This window comes from Amblyomma mixtum, chromosome 10, assembly GCF_055824585.1.
Source record: "Amblyomma mixtum isolate Tamu chromosome 10, ASM5582458v1, whole genome shotgun sequence".
Lineage (NCBI taxonomy): Eukaryota > Metazoa > Arthropoda > Arachnida > Ixodida > Ixodidae > Amblyomma > Amblyomma mixtum.
The window spans coordinates 103,078,684-103,084,157 of NC_143021.1; the positions used below are offsets into that span (position 1 = coordinate 103,078,684).

At 49.7% G+C, this 5,474-nt stretch overlaps 1 pseudogene; it reads left to right on the forward strand.

Annotated features, from left to right (window-relative positions):
* Positions 1–3,623: 3,623 nt before the first annotated feature.
* Positions 3,624–4,792, forward strand: LOC149326575 (uncharacterized; annotated as a pseudogene).
* The last annotated feature ends 682 nt before the right edge of the window (positions 4,793–5,474 follow it).

The window sequence follows — 5,474 nt, forward strand, 5'->3', positions numbered from 1 at the left end:
ATGCAACACTGCAGGCTCGGAAAATGTACCAGGCAACGGTCACTACATTTTTTAGAAAAAAGGCAGTATGATGGACTAACCTGCGTAGCGAAAACCAATGGATGAGGAGGCTGCGACATGGCACAGCTACCGAGCCCACAGAGTGCGGGCGGAAGGCGGTGCTCTTTATATGTTGGCAGGGTCGATGTTGTCGCTGGCGGTTGCGCTTGCCATCCGATGTCGAGGGTCCAGGAAGGGAGTGCTCTTTTCACCGACGCATCTGCGCTGCTTAAACCGAATGGTCCGTTGTACCCGGCGCAGAACGGCTGCTCTGGGTCTGGTAGAACAAGCCACGAGGTGTCGAAGATGGCTGGGAAGATGTAGGCAAAGGCAGGCGCGAGCACCTGCGTAGCGAAAACCAATGGATGAGGAGGCTGCGACATGGCACAGCTACCGAGCCCACACTGTCGTCCTTCGTTGTTCACAATTATGTCCTTCTGAAGAACTTCGCGCCCAACAGGACAGTGCATCTTCTTGTCGTGCCCAAAAATCTCAGGCAAGAAATTATGCAGGCATGCCATGATGAGCCGACTGTAGGACATCTCGGTAGTGCTCGCACGTTGCACCGCATCCAGGAGAAGTACTAATGGCCGCGGTTAGCTGCCGATATTTCCCATTACGAGAAAACGTGCCGTGAGTGTCAGCGACGCAAAACGCCTCCGACTAGACCAGCCGGACTCCTGAACCCTAGACCACCTCCAACTAAGCCCTTTCAGCAAATTGGGATGGACGTCCTAGGCCCCTTTCCGACTTCATCATCGGGTAACAAATGCATCATCGTGACCACCGACTACATGAGTCGCTACGACGAAGCAAAAGCGTTGCCTATTGGTACCGCAACAGAAGTCGCAAAATTTTTGTCGAACAAATTCTCCTCCGACACGGCGCCCCGGAAGTGCTCATCACAGACAGAGGAACGGCGTTTACAGCGGAGCTGACGCAAGCCATTTTAAACTACAGCCAGACAAGCCATCGGAGGACCACTGCCTATCATCCACAAACCAACCGACTCACAGAGCGTCTGAACAAGACTATCGCAGACATGCTCTCCATGTACATCGACGCCGAACACAAGACGTGGGACTCCATTCTGCCCTACGTGATCTTCGCCTAAAATACTGCCGTCCAGGAGACATCCAGGTTTACCCCATTCCAGCTGGTATACGGCAGGAAGTCCGCGACAATACTCGACGCAATGCTCCCGCACGTTTCCGAAGAAGACAACCTCGACGTCACCGCCTACCTTCATCGCGCCGAGGAAGCCCGAAGACTTGCGCGGCTTCGCATTCAAGACCAGCAGCACACCCACGCCCGACGCTACAATCTGCGCCGACGAGAGACGCATTACAAGCCAGGTGATCGTGTTTGGATATGGACGCTAGTTCGCCGCCGTGGATTGTGTGAAAAGTTGCTGCGACGCTACTTTGGTCCGTACAGGGTTCTCCGTCGCATCGCTGACCTCCACTATGAAGTCATCCCCGACGGCACGACATCATCTCTGCGACGCCGCACACGCCCGGAAGTCGTACATGTCGTACGCCTGAAGCCATATTATGAACGCAAAAGGACTCGAAGTTTTCATTCTCCGTGTTTATTTTGATTTTAAAGCATCGAGACGATGCTTCTTTGGAAGGGGGGTAATGCCACGTATCGTTGTAGTGTTTGTTCTTTCACGCTCAAGGCTGCAGGAAAGGGTTAGTATCACTTTTGTTCGTGACGCGAGAACCGACCGGACTAATCTCGATGGTTCGCAGCCATGAATAGCTGCATCTACTTGTTTCTAGATTACTCTAGATGATCTCGACCTGTTATCTCGAAGTTTCCTTGCCGGCTTTAAATTGAACGATGCCGCGAGCAGCGGGCATTCGTAGATCGACGATTGACGAGCACGCTTGTTGCTTACGCCGCCACCGAGTGATTCAGGTCTTTTGCGGGCGCAAGTCAGCCCAAATAAAGAGCTTCGTTTGCAAGTATTTCTGTTGTCTTCCTGACCGCTGGACTGCCGTCACTACAACGTGACAATATGGCTCTGTCCCGTTATCAAAAAGTGTCCGCCAATTTTACGCACTATATTGTCGTACATCTTAAAGTAAATACGTGAAAGTAGGATTGTGACAGGTAGTCTGTGATACAATGTTGCCAGGGTAGAAGTTTGTTGATGAGGTGTAAATAGGTAACTGATTGAACACAAAAAAAACTACAAAATACACTCGTAAGTCAAAAAAGCCACAGACGTCACTATGGTACATGGACGTCTGAACAGCTACGCACGTCGATATAGTGTGTAGACGTTTTCCTGCAGGCCTGCAGATTGACTGTTGTACGGCAGCGGATATTTTTTAGGGAGAGGGGGGGGGCAGCATGCTTATTAGTGCGGTAATCAACACATACACTGTTTTGTTGAAAGGGCTAAGAAAAAGGCTAAGTGTGCGCAGCGCAGTGGCAAAACGTGCAGTTTGTGCATGAAAGACGAGGGCTGCATGAAGGTGAATTGCGGGCAACCGTCATATTGGCTTCCCGTGGAGCACCCTGACAAAGCCAGGGTGGCTGCGTGCGGGCAAACGACTAGTATATATCCGCCAGCAGCCTTCTTAAGTAATGCGCAGATTACTCTGGGCTTCAGAGTGCAAAACTGTCATGCGCCATTAGCGAGTGGCCGAGCAACACCTATCGACAGCCCAAAGTACATTAGTTCTCCACAGGAAGAGTTGAAATTCTCACATTTAGCCAGCCTGCATATCCTAATTCAAAGGTGAAAGGGTTAAGCGTACCCAAATAGCAAGACCTTGTATATTTCACTCTGATGAAGGGCTGCTCTTTGAACGTCGTAAAAAAAAAGGAACCCGCTTCTGAGATTTGTTCGTGCTTCTTTTGCGTTTATCGCATTTTATTTTTTTCTGGTGTGCTACGGAGAATGCCGACAGCATAAGGTTTCTTGCTTGTTTCAATGCACTTGAATTACGCCAGCACTGCAAGCGTTTTCGTCGTCTGCATGCAACATGTGGCGCATGGACTTCACGACTGGTTGATGAACATGGCGAGCCTCCGGCGACAGCGCCATAGGCTGCAAAAGGTTTGTTACTGTCGCGTTCATTGCACCAGCTTTCTTCATATCCGCTAGCAGCAGTCTGTAGCGACGCATCGATGAAGACAGAAAATTCTTTGTTTTCATGCAGGAGTTCTTTGCGCTTCTTCGTGGGCTCGGCAGCTGGGCAGGTGGGCTCGGCAGCTGTGCCACTGCGCGGACGAGTAACCCTCTTGTCTTCGCCATGCAGGTGCTCCTTCCTGTGTTCACACATGTGCTGTTGCCTCTTCTGGCTGCTTCCTGCGTCGACGTGCGGCCACATTATCGTCATCGCTACGGAAGTCATGAAGCTGATACCAATTCCATAAGAGCGGCTGACGTCACGTTTATCTGGATTTCGCCACCACCTGGCTCTGGGACCATCCGTTCGTCGTGGGAAATACAATCGCCGCAGACATCATGTTTTTCGCCACCTATAAGAGATCGCCCGTGGACCGCGGCACCTTGTGGGCTCGGCAGCTGTGCCACTGCGCGGACGAGTAACCCTCTTGTCTTCGCCATGCAGGTGCTCCTTCCTGTGTCCACACATGTGCTGTTGCCTGTTCTGGCTGCTGCCAGCGTCGACGTGCGGCCACGTTATCGTCATCACTACGGCAGTCATGAAGCTGATACCTATTCCATAAGAGCGGCTGACGTCACGTTTACCTGGATTTCGCCACCACCTGGCTCTGGGACCATCCTTTCGTCGTGGGAAATACAATCGCCGCAGACATCATGTTTTTCTCCACCTATAAGAGATCGCCCGTGGACCGCGGCGCCTTGTGGGCTCGGCAGCTGTGCCACTGCGCGGACGAGTAACCCTCTTGTCTTCGCAATGCAGGTTAGAAAATCATACTCTCTTTTTGCAAAGAAATCGAGCAACTACTTCTTAATTCAGCTGCCGAGCCCGCAGTGCTGTACTTGTATTGTCGTTGAATGCTTTGCTGTTGTCCATTCGTTGCTTATGCAATCTGGTGACATAGAAACTAACCCTGGTCCTGACACTGCCGCCATACTTGCAGAACTACAGAAACTAACATCGGGCCAAAGCACGTTAATCAGCGAAGCAAAAGACCTCAGTAGCAGGTTAGTGGCGACAGACAAATCGATCACCGAATTAAGTAAGCGCATTACCGAATTAGAAACCCACTATCAGGACCTCGCATCACTTAAAACAGAAGTTGAATCCATTAAGACTGATGCCGCCACGTCGGCGAGCCAAATCAGTAACCTCGAATCCAGAGTAAACGATGCCGAAAACTGGTCGCGCCGCAACAACCTGCTATTTTATGGCTTACCTGATATTAGCTCAAAGGAAACGTCCTCTGAGTCTGAAGAACTGGTCACCCGCTTTTGCAGTGAAAATTTGGACATCACCATAGACCCAAAAGAAATAGAGAGAGCACATCGTCTTGACCGTCACTCAAATGAACGATGTCGACCCATTATCGTTAAATTCACTTTCCATAAGACAAAAGAATCCATCCTAAAAAACGCCCGGAAACAAAAAGACACGACTACAGCATAGGAGAAGACTTTTCACATTCTATCCGTAAGGCACGCAAACGCCTACTACGTTTCGCGAAAGAAACATCTGTTAAGTACGCACTGCGCTTTAAAACACTGTATATAAGCCCGAAGCAGTACATATTCGACGACTTGACGGAAACGGTAAAAGAAGTGTCATAGCAATCACACTCTACTCGCTCTACAGCAACTCCCGGACAGCACACCCCCCGAAATAATCTTACATTATCTGCAGTATTTACTAACATACGAACCTTTTTACCGAAACAGGGGATCGTATCTAGTCTTGTCTTATCAACCAACAGCACCCTTCTCATTCTTACGGAAGCGTGGCTAACAGACAATATCAGTGACACCGAAATTTTAGCCGCGCTGCCCAACTTTTCAGTTTAACGTAAAGACCGGGAGAGAGCCCGTGGCGGTGGCGTACTCATAGCCGCACATCAGCAGTTTTCAGCATCCTTAATCAATATAGATTCTAACTTAGAACTGCTATGGCTGCTCTGCCACGCTGCCCCCCGGACTATGCTGATAGGAGTCTGTTACAGGCCCCCGCAAAATGATCCGGACTTTTCCTACAAACTAAACAATGTGTTCAGTGAACTGACATCATCGTATCCTAACGCAGATATTGTTGTTTTTGGTGATTTCAATTTTCTCACTATTGACTGGCGTAACCACACCTCCATGACAAATTCTTCAGAAGCAAAAAATTTTGTCGATGTCTGTCTTAACTTAAACCTTACTCAGCTAATATTAGAGCCAACGCGCATTGCTCAGAATTCCGCCAACACTCTAGATCTGATATTAACCAACAGCCCTGATAGCGCAACAAGTATTACAT